General features: G+C 37.0%; 1 long non-coding RNA gene across 6 annotated transcripts in view; it reads left to right on the top strand.

The window, feature by feature from the left end:
• Positions 1-28: 28 nt before the first annotated feature.
• The window catches only part of LOC134168876 (uncharacterized), a 24,065-nt gene continuing 9,981 nt past the window's right edge, over positions 29-14,112 (top strand). For 2 of the 6 annotated variants that reach the window (XR_009966698.1, XR_009966696.1), the window contains exons 1-2: positions 145-276; positions 8,485-8,552. This is a non-coding gene — a long non-coding RNA (uncharacterized LOC134168876). Of the gene's footprint in view, positions 119-144; positions 277-5,604; positions 6,456-6,983; positions 7,039-7,247; positions 7,360-8,484; positions 8,553-14,112 lie in introns of those variants that run through there. The other 4 variants (XR_009966699.1, XR_009966702.1, XR_009966700.1 and 1 more) reach the window with 4 other exon arrangements.

Genomic DNA, 14,112 nt, shown 5'->3' with positions numbered 1-14,112 from the left:
GCGGCTCCCGTTAGGCTGCCCCCCTCAGGCGCTGTGGAGGATAGTCCTGGTTTGTGGTCTGTAGAGCAGCTGCCCGTGAGGTAAATGCTGTGTTCTAGTGACGAGCTGCCAGCTGCAGGTCTGCTCTCGGCTTCTTAAAACCTCTTGCCATAGACGAAATGATTGACCCCCTCCTCGTTGCCACTTCGCTTGTTCTCCGTAGCTGCCCTTGGTGGGGTTCACTCCTCTCCCTCGTTTTGCCTCCCTCGTGTTGGGTTGGCCTTTCCCATGTCCCAAGTCTCTTGGCGCTGGGCAGCCCCATTTTCACCAGCGTTTGGGGTTGCATCAATTGTAGGTACCTGTTAAGAAAAATAGTGTGGGGCCATGCAGCTGACTTGAAAAGCTGCTGATAGAATTAATTAGGACACATATTTATTCAGCAATTGGTAAAACTGTAATAGGGTGCTGTTCTGACAAATGCTTAGTCAGAGTTTAAGAAAAATTAATTGTATAACTTTTTGGTTCACCACCTTCTTAAACTGTGTCATGAGTTGTGCAATACTTTTAATAAAATCCTTCCTGGAGATCTGTCAGCATTGTGGAATACAAGAGAAAGTTGTGACCTATAAAATATAGCACATGAATGGCTTTATCCTAGCAAGTGGCTTCATGCTAGATTAAGTTACATGTCCTTCATTTGAGGCCACATACATAGAAAGGTTGTGATCTCAGGTACATGATACTGGTCAGATGCAGGTATGTTCTTAGAAAACAGAGGGCTGTTTAAAGCAATGGCTACCAACTCTCCAGCTTGTGTTTTGAAGGCCCCTGCAGGGGAGGCATAACGAAATCTTACGCATGGTGTCCTGCTTTATCACATTTCTGACTGAATCAAGGGCTGTACAAAAAATATTTTAGTATGCCGTAGCAACAAAAGCAGGCTGTGGTAAGAGAGCTGGTTTGGCTTAAAAAAACTAAATTATGAGTAGGAACTCATAAGAAAAGTGTAGGGCTGAGCAGTGTGAAAACCAGAAAGCTGCCTCCTTATGCCTAATTAGTGGCAAACGGGTCTATGTTATATTTCCTTTCAGTTCATGGCCAGATTTTCTCCTTTCAGTGTTTATTTTCTGTTCTTTTTCTCCTGGATATCTACTTAATGTTTCTTTTCATAGCACATGTTTATACTGTGCATATATGCAAATGCTCATTTGGAATATGCAGACTTATTAAGTATTTTGTATGGGACAGACTAATGCTTGTCCAGAGAAAGTACAGGTAAAAGATTATTTCATTCCAAGAAGGAGAATGTATTTTCAAGCCAATGTCTTATAAAAAAAAAATTCTCTTATTTTATTTCTTTCTGTCAAAGGTTCTCATAAACACGAGTGCCCTCGAGTATGTACTCGATTAAACAAAACACATGCTCTGTTTAAAATGGTAGCTCTGTGTTTCAGAGTTTGAAACTGGAAGTGGTAGACCCCCTGCTTGGTATTAAAAAGTTGTATTTAGGAAAGAAAAGTATGGAAAAGTGCATATGTGAAAGGAGCTCCATGGTTTATGCTCTATATAGTTGTTCTTTGTAACAGACTTACTGTAACATCTGGAAAATCTGATTTCTTATGAGAAGGAAAACACCTGCAAGTCTAATCTTGAGTGACAAAGAATTCCAGGTAATAGCTGTTAGAATTATTGATTTCAGTTTCTGTTGACTTTAGTGAGGACAAGTTTAGATCTTCCTAATCTTTTTTTTTAATGACAAATGCGTGGAAAACGTGCTTTGCAGTAATTCAGTAATTTTTCCAATTTAAAATTTACTTTGATGCTGATTTGCATGAATATAATTGGGTAAGTACAGCAACCTATCCAATTTTCCTTCCTGCCTTCTGTTTATCAGTATTATGTAATCCTTGTCCATCTTTATAATGAGAAAAACATCATTATGGCAAAGATGATGAGTTAGTTAACTGGCAGTAAATTGTGATTTTCTGCATTGCACTGCCATGCAAATGCTTGTGTCAGTGCAAAGAACGGCTTGAAATGGGTGGTTGAGAGGGGAGGGTCACAGCCTAAAGAGTTCACGGTTCCAGCTTGTGTTGTTGCATGGATTGTGGAAATGCAGGTGATGGTTTAGGGGAAAAACAAGACAAAGCCACCAGCCTGCTTGTCAAGTATCTACCAATAATAATTTTTGAAATATGAATGGATACTTCTTTCAGAAAAATATGAAATGGGAACGAAGTAGTAATTCATGATTCACAGTAGTCTTACATAAGCACAGCTGATTTGACAGTGTTGATGTATGCTGCTAATATTTTTGGTTTTATCCTAGTTACCTGTGAGTTACTGAGTGTAAAACATACATCTAACAATAACACTCTTGGTGTCCAACATACAAATTACTATATTGTTCTTTGCTGAACACATCTTGGTGAATTTTTTAACTTCTTTGATTTTTAACTGTAGTGTATTGTAATAATGAATATTTTACTTTAAGACAGTGATAGTTCAGTTCTTTTTTGTATAATGAAGTGGGGCCCAAATCCCACTAAAGCAACTTTTTGAAAGTGTGCAGGATTGACTTTTTTGGAGCAAACTGTGGAATGAAGACCATATTTGTATATTTTAATGGAAAACTTTGCTGAGTGACATTGCTCTGCTTTGAAATGCATAGCTTTTTATAATCATGCTCCTGAATAATTTACAGACCCCAAAATAACAGCAACAAAATAGCAAAAAGGTATTCCACCAAGAATCTAGTTTAGACTGTAAAAAAAAAAAGAATGTTTTAAACAGTTTTCTTATTATTCACTAGATGGCAGCTGATCTTCAAAAATGGTTATATTTCTCCTTTCAGATCTGATAATTTGAAGGGAGTAATCATCAGGCTTTGGAGAAATCAAATATTGTCCAGCATTGTCTTCATTTCTAATATGAAACTGAAAAACCTGCGCAGTGAATGTTCAGATAATTCTCTGCTTCATTACTGTTTCATGTTGGGTTTGTTGCTGTTTATTTCTGGGGAAGAATGTTCCTTTATTCTTTGCTTTCATATTTAGTGGACCAGATTAACTACTTTTTAAGGAGAACATACAATAATAATATTCTAAAAATAAAGAATAATATTTCTGTTTTATATATACATATTGTTTTTTGTAGAATAAAATAATGTGCAAAATTCCCAATTATTGCAATATACAAAATCAAAACAACAGTGTCTTGTTACAATAATTCCCTGTATACAAAATGAAGAAGATATTAAGCTGATTATATTTAGATAAGTTTGACTATAGTATCAGAACTGAAATTTCTATTTTAAACTGACAAATTATCAGTCTTTAGCATAGTCTTTTTAATGGTAAATGGATTTGAAAATGTGCTGTGATTGTGAATCAGATAAAGATTGTTTAAAGTGAGTAGATGCCATGTATATACTTTAAGGCAGAATCTTAGTATTTGTGGAAGTTGTGTGACTAAGTCTAAATGCTGGATTATATGTATGCTAAATATTATACATTTCAGACACCAGGCTCTGTTACAACAGAACTTCATAAATAAATTGTAAAGACGTGCTTAGAAAAGGAGTGGAAAGAACTTTTGTATGTCTGCATGTCTTTATGGGAGGGCCACCCTCAATGTGTTTACTTAATTTTCTAGTGAATATCCAGTCTTGTATCTTTGTACGGAAAAAGTTCCCATTGTAGTTAGCAGGAAATTTGGATGTGTGAGGCATGTGAGGTTAGGCTCTGCATTTGTTGAAGAAGAGTGCGGAAAATCTCTGTCTGCTGCCAGAAAGCTATTGTGAAGTTACTGCACCTTTGGTAACATTCTTGCTGCGACTCTGCAGGAAGTTACTGCTGTCACTGAAGAAGCACCAGAAAAAGCAAAGTGTGCCTGCACCTGAAGTCTTCCAATGAAAGTCATTTGTGTTTGCGTAGGTTGTCAAGGAAATGATTTTATGCTAAGACACTACATTTACTTGGGAGTGACTTGAGGCCCCACTGCGCATTGCACACTCCTGACAGTTCTTTAGGGTGGTAGCCTTTCCAAGAGGGGAGAAATAAACAGCATCAGGTAATTTAACAAGACACATTTGTCAATTTGTCAGTGTTTGTCTTTAGCACCTTTTCATTACTGCTTACAGGTGCTTGGTTATCTGTTTCAACATAATATATAATCCAGTGGGTCACTAGATCTTATTTTGGATATGGAATAGTAAGATCCTTTTGTGGTATCCAGTATAGGAATGAGAGGAGACTCTGGAAAATTACAGAAGGACCATGCAAGACTGAGGCACTTAGCAAAAAAATGGCAGATGAAATTCATTATACATAAATGTGGACTGATGCACAAAGAGAAGAGCAATCAGAGAGGGAAGGGTCCCTTTTATAGCATCAAGATAAATGATTCCCTGAAAATGGCAGCTCGGTGCCTGATGTGCAAAAAACAAATAAAATGTTAGCATTAACTAAAAAAGGAGCAGAGAACAGAACAAAAACCATCTCAGTCCCACCGTGTATATTTGGGGCTCACCTGTACATTAGATATTTTGTACAGAAATCTGTAGTAGAACTGGGAGAGGTTCAGAGATAGCAGCAAGAATAATCAAAGGTCTGAAACTGCTTCAGAGCAAGAAATGACTAAAAGTAGACTGTGTCTCCTCAACACAAAAAGAAAACTTTGAGGTGGCTATGGAAGGGATTTATGAAGTGGTAATTTGGATGAGAAAGGCCTGTTCTAAGGGTCTATTTCATATGCCAGAACTAGTGATGCTAGTCAGACCTCCCTTCAAAACAAAGAGATAATCCATCACGTGATGAGTACTGCATCTAGAACTTCACTGAAGGATGCTGTGGATGTGGCAGTGTATATGTGTGTGGGAAGACTGGTCAGGTACTTAGAAAAGGATGTTGGTCATGAGAGTGCTCAGGATTGAGGATGTCTGTATGAGAAGAGAGCGCAGAAGGGATTGCTGAAGAGCCACATTCCCATTGGTGTCAGGAACTTCTGCAAACTGAAATCGTTGGAAACCAGGACTGCCTGAGAAAGGAAGTGTCCCACACACTTATTCTCTCTGTGACCACCGTTCTCAGTTTTGTCATTTTAAAAGCACATTCTTAAAACATCACTGCTCATTTTTTGAATGATACAGAGTTTTATAAAAATGATTGGTTTCAGGCATACAAAATGTTAGGTACCTGCTTTGTGTTCACATTTTCCCTCTTAGAAAATCCAGCATAGCAGTTATACGGTTAGCGTAGAGTTTACATAGAATGGTCTTGCAGCTTTCTAGGAATTTTCCCAAATGCATTCAAGGAATTCCCACTGTGGTTTCTAGGAATTTCCCTTGCCCTTTTAGAGAATTTTAAAGAATTCTCCTTAGGCTTGGTAGGAATTTTCCTATCAAGTTTTCCTTCCTTGCTTTTTAGGGATTTCTGCCAGTGCTTTCTAGGAATGTTCTATTTTCTCTTCTGCTTTCTAGGGATTTTTTGAGTGTATCCTAGGAATTTGTCTGGTGACCTGGCATGTTCCCCATGCCTTCTAGGAATTTTCCAGGTGCATCCCCTCTGCTTTTTAGAAAGTCTTTTTAGAATAATAATTTCTAGGAATTCTCTCTGTGCTTTGTAGGAACATTCCTACGTTCCAGGAATCCATGCAGACTCACCTGAGGATTCTCCTCAATCCATCTAGGAACCCTTGCCATGCCTACTTTGAAGAGCTGGTTGAGCAGGAGCAAAACCTGAAGTACTTGGATATGAAGCCAGTTGTTCAGTACATCTCTTTTCCCACCCGACTTAGCTTGGAAAATGTTTCACTCTTCTTTTTAGACTTTGCTTCCTCCATGCCACAGCTCTGTGTTATTTTTTCTCTCCTTTCTCCTTGTTCAGATAGACAAATTTTCTTTTTTCCTTTTTCAGGTTTTCTGATAGGTCATATTGCTGTCTTCAGAAAAGCTCTAGCACTTCTTCACATGTTCACAGAGTATTCATGTCAGACTGATTTTAGAGCAGTATATATGTCACTTAGTCTTAACTTGAAAACTTCAGATAAGACTGTAATTTACAATTTTTATTAGTAGATCAGTAAAAGACATTAACTTATAAACAAATGTTTGTAATAGAGTGATAGCACAAAGACTAAGTACTGAATCAGAAGGCAATTAATTTAATTGAGATTTAGTTGCATGTGAAACACCTGTGTTAGCCTAGCTAGCATCACCTGCACTCAGGATACTTGCTTTGATGAATCCACTAGTCAGTAAACCTTTGGCTCCTGATAATTGTTTTTTATAATTGGGTTCCATGCTGTAAAGAAAAAAATGTTTTGTCCTGTTTGAAGTACTTTTATGAAAGTCCTTCTTCTTTGGGGACAGTAGAATTAGATAAATGCATTAGCAATGAATCCAGTTGTACTGGCATGAGAAACAATCTGCTTTTAGGAAGGGAAGCTCAGTGGTTAATGGTGTTAAAAAGACTTTGGTGGGTTTGGTTTTGTTTATTTCTGTTTCTTTTGGTTTTGTTCCTAAAACCTGTCATGGCTCAGAATGCACTGACAGGGCTTAATCACCCTGAGGAGGCTCACCTGGGGCTTCCATCTACACCTCTGCCCATGAGAGTGGCACTCTATTTAACATCAGGCCTGGATAGTTACTCAGTGATGGCTTCTCTTACACTGTGTGTATCTCTTTAGAACTAGTTGTGGTATAGTTATGGATCTTGTTGTATGGGACTGATTTTCTGGCTTACCTGCGGATGTGGAGTCTTAGCTGTTGTTACTGGGGATAAGTTGTTCAGGTTCTTTGGGCTTAGGTTTGTGAGCTGTGCTTTGCCAGGCTTGATACCAAATTTGGCTACTGATGAGGAAAGTATAATTGATCTGTTTAGTACCAGTGAGCTGTTGGATTGGCTTTAGCTACTCATAGACAGTACATGAGAGCCTCAATGTTTATGTTCCTCCCTCCCTGTTTTTTTTTTTTTTAAATTTTTATTTATTCCCTTTTCTAATGGCTCAGCTCTCTGAGTAAGGGAAAGCAAGTAGAACTGACTGAAGCATGTTGAATAGGTGAATAACAGTTCTGTTTTGTGGTGATGTGTGAGGTTTAATAGTATAACCAAAAAAAAAAAATCAAGTTTCTTACAGAAGAGTATTAAATTCAGAATTCCATCTCAGAAAAGATAACTCTTCCAGAGGAGGGCCACAAATATGGCCAGAGGGCTGGAGCACCTCTCCTATAAAGACAAGCAGAGAGAGCTGGGCTTGTTTAGCCTGGAGAAGAGAAGGCTCCAGGGAGACCTTAGAGCAGCCCTCAAGTATGTAGAGGGGTTGATAGAGTCTCCTTCCAACACAGCAAAGGGACTTTTTACAAGGGCATGTGGTAACAGGGTAAGGGGGAATGGCTTTAACCTGCAAGAGGCTAGATTTAGATTAGATGTTAGGAAAAAATTCTTTACTGCAAGGGTGGTGAGGCACTGGCACAGGTTGCCCAGAGAAGCTGTGGCTGCCTCATCCCTGGCAGTGTTCAAGGCCAAATTGGACAGGGCTTGGAGCAACCTGGTGTAGTGGAAGGTGTCCCTGCCTGTGGGAGGGGGTTGGAGCTGGATGAGCTTTAAGGTCCCTTCCAACCCAAACCATTCTGTGAATATGTTTGAACTGTATTAGTAACAGTGAGCTCTTACAATATTTTGACTGCATATTTGGTGAAAGATAGCCTTTTCAATACTACTTATGTATTATTTTTGTAGTATTTGTCAGAGAAACAACTTTGGACAGAAAAGGGGTGGTAGTTTCTGCTTGAAAGTAATTGACTTAATTATCTTAGAGAATGGGATGCAGAATATTTTATTCAATTTTTTTTAAATAATGAAGCACACATTCTAAACAATGCTTGTTATTAAAGGTTATTACTATTTTTGGAGATGCACTGAAACTTGTGTGCTTGTCCTAACGTACAGTGTCCTTACAAAGCTTTTTAATATTGTCATAGCAGTTCTTTAGTATTTTGTTTATGCTTTTATACAAAAATTTAGGAGAAGTACAAGAAACAAAGCATTAATGTAAAAATTATTTTCTTGGGAGTGTTACTGTGTGAGGGGCATAATCCCTGAATAGAACTATTCTTTACAAATTCTTTATTTGAAATACTTTATTATACTTTTGGCCTGTACAAGTTCTGGTACTGGGGCAAGTTGTGTGCTTGTGTGTAGCAGTGTTTTTTAGCTTTTGAATGTGACTGCACGTGAAGTTCTACAAAATTGTTTCTGCAACGCTTTTTAGTTATCTGTTGCCAAGTAGTTAATTTCTAATAAATTTCAGCAAGATCAGAACATCAATTTAATAATGTTAAAGTGATGATTACATATCCCAACAACATAGGTCAGTTTCATTTATAGTTTCTAGTGTCTGAAGTGCTTCTAGGAATATATTTCATTGTCTGAAATTCTGAAATAGAATGGTGCTATATTCCATTACTCAGTAAATATCTAAAGTGTCTGTTTTTCACTTCTGCAGGTTGTCAGGGTCTCCTTCTGTGAAAACTAACTTGGTGCAATAATACCTCATAGAGAAGAAGTTTTTAGGTAAGCTCTTTCTCATGAGTGATTTCCATAAAGAGATCAAATACTTTATCTCCTTTTTCAATTACTTGATGGTTAAACAGTTAAACTTATTGCTGATATATATTTGCATTAAAAATGGTTAAGATGATTTTTTTATAAAACAATATGCTGGCTGGAAATGCTAATGTGGATTGTTTAATGATCACTGTATCACAGAAATGTACTGCTGGAAAAAATATTTATTCTCTCATTGCCTGGAAATTTAGTTAAAATTATTTCCTTCATTCTTGTCTTGCTGATTCATACAGGAGCATATTAAAACACTGGTTAGGATGGTCCTAAACTGAGTAGGATTAAGCAGAACTTTCTTCATATGCTTTCCACTTCGGTTGTAAAAGGAGGGTAAGGTTTCTAGAAGTGGTAATAACTGTGATTTAGTTTCATACATGTTTATTTTTGTATTAAGTATTCTTGGTCACAAGCATGGCTGATTAAAGGTAGTAAAAATAATTCACAGCTTGCAGTAGCCTATTAAAGAAAATTGAAAATTTGACTTTACCAAGATGGCATTGCTGCCATATACTTGCATGGAAATGAGACCACAGTTGCTCACTGCAGGAAGAGAATTAAGCATATTGCTTAGAAATAAAGTAACTACCCCTCCAAAAATAAAACCAAAACCAAACCCAAAGAAAACAACAAAAAACCCAAATCCAACCTGGCAGGCCAATGTGGGAGGTATATGAGCATCTTTAACTTCCTTCAACAACTGAGGTCTTGGCATTGCCCATGAAATGCTGATCATGTTGGAAAATCTGACTTCAACTTAGTACTAATAATTTGATACAGATATGCCACATGCAGTGATAAATCTTGAATTCCCTTAAACTATTGTGTTCTGAAAAGAGTACAATGTATTTATTTTTTTTTCTGCTATACCAGTTGTCTTTCCGGCATCAAATACACTACAGTATTAATAGAAGTCATCTGTCTTCCTTAAGAGGAACAAATAACTTTCAAAGTAGAAAGCAACCAAGACAGCAAAGAAAGGTCAGAAATCTTGGAATAAGTAGTATAAAGAAGGAAAGACAGTATGAGGGGGAAAAAGGAGTTCTTTGAACAAAAACCTGCAAACTTGTCCTTAGTGATGCATTTACAGGAGCATGAATGATTCTACAGATATTATCAGTTTGGCATATATCAGAAAAACTGTTTATGCTTTATCCACATTTAAGCACATTTCTTGTGCTTTAGCTGGAGAAAAATTGTTGGAACTCTTTGGAGAGACAGTCAATCCAGCTGCTGGTAGGAGCAATTGTCTTTGAGTAGTATAATAGTTTTACTCTTTGCCTTTGGGAAGAGTCTTATGCCTTCAGCATTCCCCTTTGCTAAAACAAAGATCTCGGAACATAGTCATGCCTAAATATCAACATTTTTTCCCTTGTCATCATCCTTTAAAATTAGGTTAATTATCCTAGGTTTGTATGAGTTTTCACTTCTGTGTCTGTATTTTTTAAGCTGCTTTATTTCCATTTACTGCTGTTTCAAAATTTTTAATGCTCTGGAATGAGTTGAGTCACCTTTTCTACTTCCCACTCCAACCTTTGATTACTGAGCTTACTGATGTGAGCCAGTTACAACTTAGAGAGGACTTGGGAATGATTCCAGCATTGTCAGAAGGGTTCCATAGCTCAGAAATTAGTACAATGCAAAATATTTCAAAGAATTAGATACTCTTTTGAAACACACTGATTTAACTGCCAGCACTTGAATGTCATCCAAGTTCTGTAATGACAGTAATGAAAGAAGACTATAGGAAGAATTTTCAATGGCTGACTTTGCTTGTTTGCTTGGCTTTTTCTAGGCCTGGCTATGGAAGTTGGGAGATCTATTGTTTTTGGTGGTTTTTTTTTTGTTTTGTTTTTTTTTAAACAAGATGAGGTACAAGATTCACAGAAAAATAAGTCATATTTCCAGATTTCTGGGTGTTAGTTGAGTAGATTGGGCCTGAATGGGAAGTAAATTATTGCTTGTGATGCTCCATCTTCAATGTCTTTGCTTCATTTGTGGTTTTAGTACTTGCATCCAGCTCTGTAGGTGAAGATATTTTTACATTTCCTTGAGGAGAAGTATTTGCTTTTTTGCTTTCAAGTTAGATGCCAAATAGCAAGAGTTTTCATCTTTGCCATTTGCTTTTCTTACTGAAGTTGTTGGAATCTCTGCTGGCTGTGTTTCCTTAGTGTTTCACGTGGGCGTTATTGCTGCTCCATCACAATATACTTGCTGTAAATGTTTTAAAGCTTGAATAATGGCAGATAATAAATAAAATAATAAATCTGACTTAATTCAACTACTGTGAGCTTATGTGAAGTGGTTCATCATGGTAATGATTCCCAGGTATTCACTGAGATTCACAGATTCATTATTGTCCAAATACCAGAAATGGCTTCAAGTGTAAGATACCAAACTAAATAACCCAAACATCAGGATATTCTGCCTGAGTTGATCCAAAACAAGACATAACTTGAAAAATCCAGCATCAGATCTTGATGTCTAAAGTTAGGATTTGAATACTCCTGTGAAGTCACAACATCGTTGTCTAATAGGATTCCTCCTTTTCAAAAATAAATCAACATTCTCAATAGTTATAAAATTTGTATGGTTTTGGTTGTTTGGGCTCCAAGGGGCTGAATCTCTGGCTGGGGTATGATCTACAAAACATGTTAAACTGAAAATTGAAAATCGTGGTTTATAAGTTTCCTACTGTTTAATGTACCACTCTGGGGATGTGATGCAGCACGTTCAAATAGTTATATAGTCTCTCTGGGTGAGACTTGAGAAAATACTGCTTTATGTGTTGTTCAAACAGAGTGCTGCAGAAAAATGCTGAACCAGGTGGAGCAGTGTCTGTATACTGCACTTCTAAAAGTTGATTTAAATTGTCAATATCTTAATGAAAATTGGTCATGTTTGGTTTCTCAGGCTGGGTGCTACATTTGTCTTTAATGTTATTCTGTTTTGATGAAAGCATCTATTGTTTGCTCTACCGATTCTTTCTATATAGTCTTCAGGGATTTGGCAACAGAATCTTTTGAAATATCATTACATCTAGCAAAAGTTGCTAGTTTACACAAGCTTGATTGCTTAGAAGCAGTCTGGTATCAGTATTGGTTTGAAAAAAGGATAGAACTGTAATTAAATGGCAAGCTGGCAGTACCTGGAGGAATAAAATTACCAATTTTCTTTGTTAGAATTTTCCTGTGAAAACTGAGAGGGCTGGGCAGATACTTGTGGATGACAGCACAGCTTAAACACAGTTGTAAATAAAAAGTCTAGGCGCACTGGTCTGTTTTTCAAAATACAGCAGTTAGCTAGACATCACTTGTGGCTAGAGCTGCGTATTGCTTAGATGCACTTTTTTAGTCACAACTAACAATTTTTCTTTCCTGAATGCAGGAGTCTGTCATTTATAAGTTGGTGTTCATGCCACCTACAATGAGTATATGAGGGACAGAACTTTTAGATATTCTGGAGGCCACACAAGGAATTCTTACTACTTAGTAATATCCTTTAAGAAACTTGGCCAGCCCTGTCTAAGCAATCATTTGATTTCATGAGCAGCCTACTCTTGACTTGATTTTAGGGTAGGGGCAGGTACTTAAGTGTCTTTTATTGTAACCTTAAACTGAAAGGTAGTGGATGGGCTCAGACAAATCTAGTCCAGTCTAACCTAGGTTCAGCCTAGGTTTCATTCCTTTCATAGTGAGTTAATGTCATTATATTACTGTTAATAAAATGGTTATCTTTTTCCTTTAAAATGGCATTCTCTTATTTGTGTTCATAGTGCTGTAGTTTTGTGAGCTTTAAGTATATAGTACAATGTACAGAATGCAGTAAACAAAACATCTTGTTTATTTCCATTATTATTTCCTTAAGCAATAAGGTGGTGATTCAAACTGTTCCTTTAAAACAGTATCTATAGCATAAAATAGACCTTTCAAACTTAAAATAGTGGTATTACATATAATTATTGTAACATCTTCTGTAATATTCTTAGTTATTATTGAATTCGTAGATATTGCATCAGTAGTAGATGTAACCAAATACTTAAGTGCATCATTTAGCAATGGCTAATACCCTTTAGAAGAGTACCAAGTCTGCCAGGTTCTTAGTACATGGGTATGTTGCTTAAAATCAGTTACCTGTTCTTTTAGCTAGTGCTGTGAATACTGAATTGAATTTCTTGCCTACCAAATACTTGGAAACAGATGTTTAGGTTTGTAAATCAACATTATCACTACATTTGCAATAACCTGAAATCTGCATGTGTGTTTTTTCTCTGGCCTTTTAGAGAGTAAATGTGAACTTGCAGAGAGACATTTCAAAGAAGTAAGGAGTTACTACCTGCATTAATGATTTAGAGACATTAATGACTTTAAAGGAACAACTATGCAGTTACCTTGAGTTTAAATCAGCTTTAAGGTGTTACTGAGGCCACCCTGTTCTTTTGTAAGTACTGCAGCAGTGTTGTATTTTGAGAAATTGCTGCCAGGATCTCTTTTTTTTCCTAACAAAGGAGCATTCCTTTTGTCTGGTTATCTTCCTGATGGAAGAATTACAAATGCATCCTATCCTCTCTGTAATGAGATTAACTTAGTGCTATGATGCAGAGATCATAATTAGACTTTGATCCTAAGTTAAATAGCTTTTTTTTTTTGGAAGTAACTAAGCAACATTCTACTGATAATAATAGTTTTGAGATCTTACCTTGTGCTTTAAAGGTGCTTTAGGGAGTTGCCTAACTATACCTGTACAGAAAATGGTTTGTTTCAGATACCTACCTTGTTCTGAAATTTCATCTTAATCGCAGAGTGGTTTGGGTTAGAAGGGACCTTAAGGATCATCTAGTTCCAATCCCCCTGTCGTGTGTAGAGATCCTTCCACTAGACCAGGTTGCTCAGAGCCCTGTCCAACCTGGCCTTGAACACAGTCAAGGATGAGGCAGCCAGAGCTTCTCTGGGCTCTGGCAGGTGAAACCTCTGCCAGTGTTCCACCACTGTTCCACAGTGCAGAATTTCTTCCTAATGTCTAATCTAAATCTGCCCTCTTTCAGTTTGAAGCTATTGTCCTTTTCCTGTCACTGTATGTATTATATGACCACTATGTATTGAAGTAAGAATAGACTTAGAAGAACTGAAAATGGAAAGTCTGGAAGTATTGCAATAGAAATACCTTTTTCCTCAAATGTTTAGGCCTCTAACTTCTTATGCAGTTAATACTTCCATTGAAGTAAAGGTTGGCAGTGACAATGGGGGCAGCCTGTGGTTTGGTTAGCACCCTCAAAAAATCCCTAAATGGCAGAGAAGGGGACTTATTTTTGTATTTCAACCTATCAAGCTAACATCATCAGTTTAGGCCTGTCTTACTACGTCGCCCAAATTGCTGTTGCAACAAAAGCATCGTGAACATCGGTAGCCTGAAGGAAATGTTGCCTTTCCAGAATCTCTCCCAAAGGGGGTTCCTGTCAAATATAGTTTTGATTGTAATTGAAAATGATGATTAAAGTTTGTGTAAGATTAAA

This window comes from Pezoporus occidentalis, unplaced genomic scaffold, assembly GCF_034315485.1.
Source record: "Pezoporus occidentalis ecotype Australia unplaced genomic scaffold, CSIRO_AGI_Poc_V1 ctg11, whole genome shotgun sequence".
Lineage (NCBI taxonomy): Eukaryota > Metazoa > Chordata > Aves > Psittaciformes > Psittacidae > Pezoporus > Pezoporus occidentalis.
This window is presented reverse-complemented; position numbering and strand designations above follow the sequence as displayed.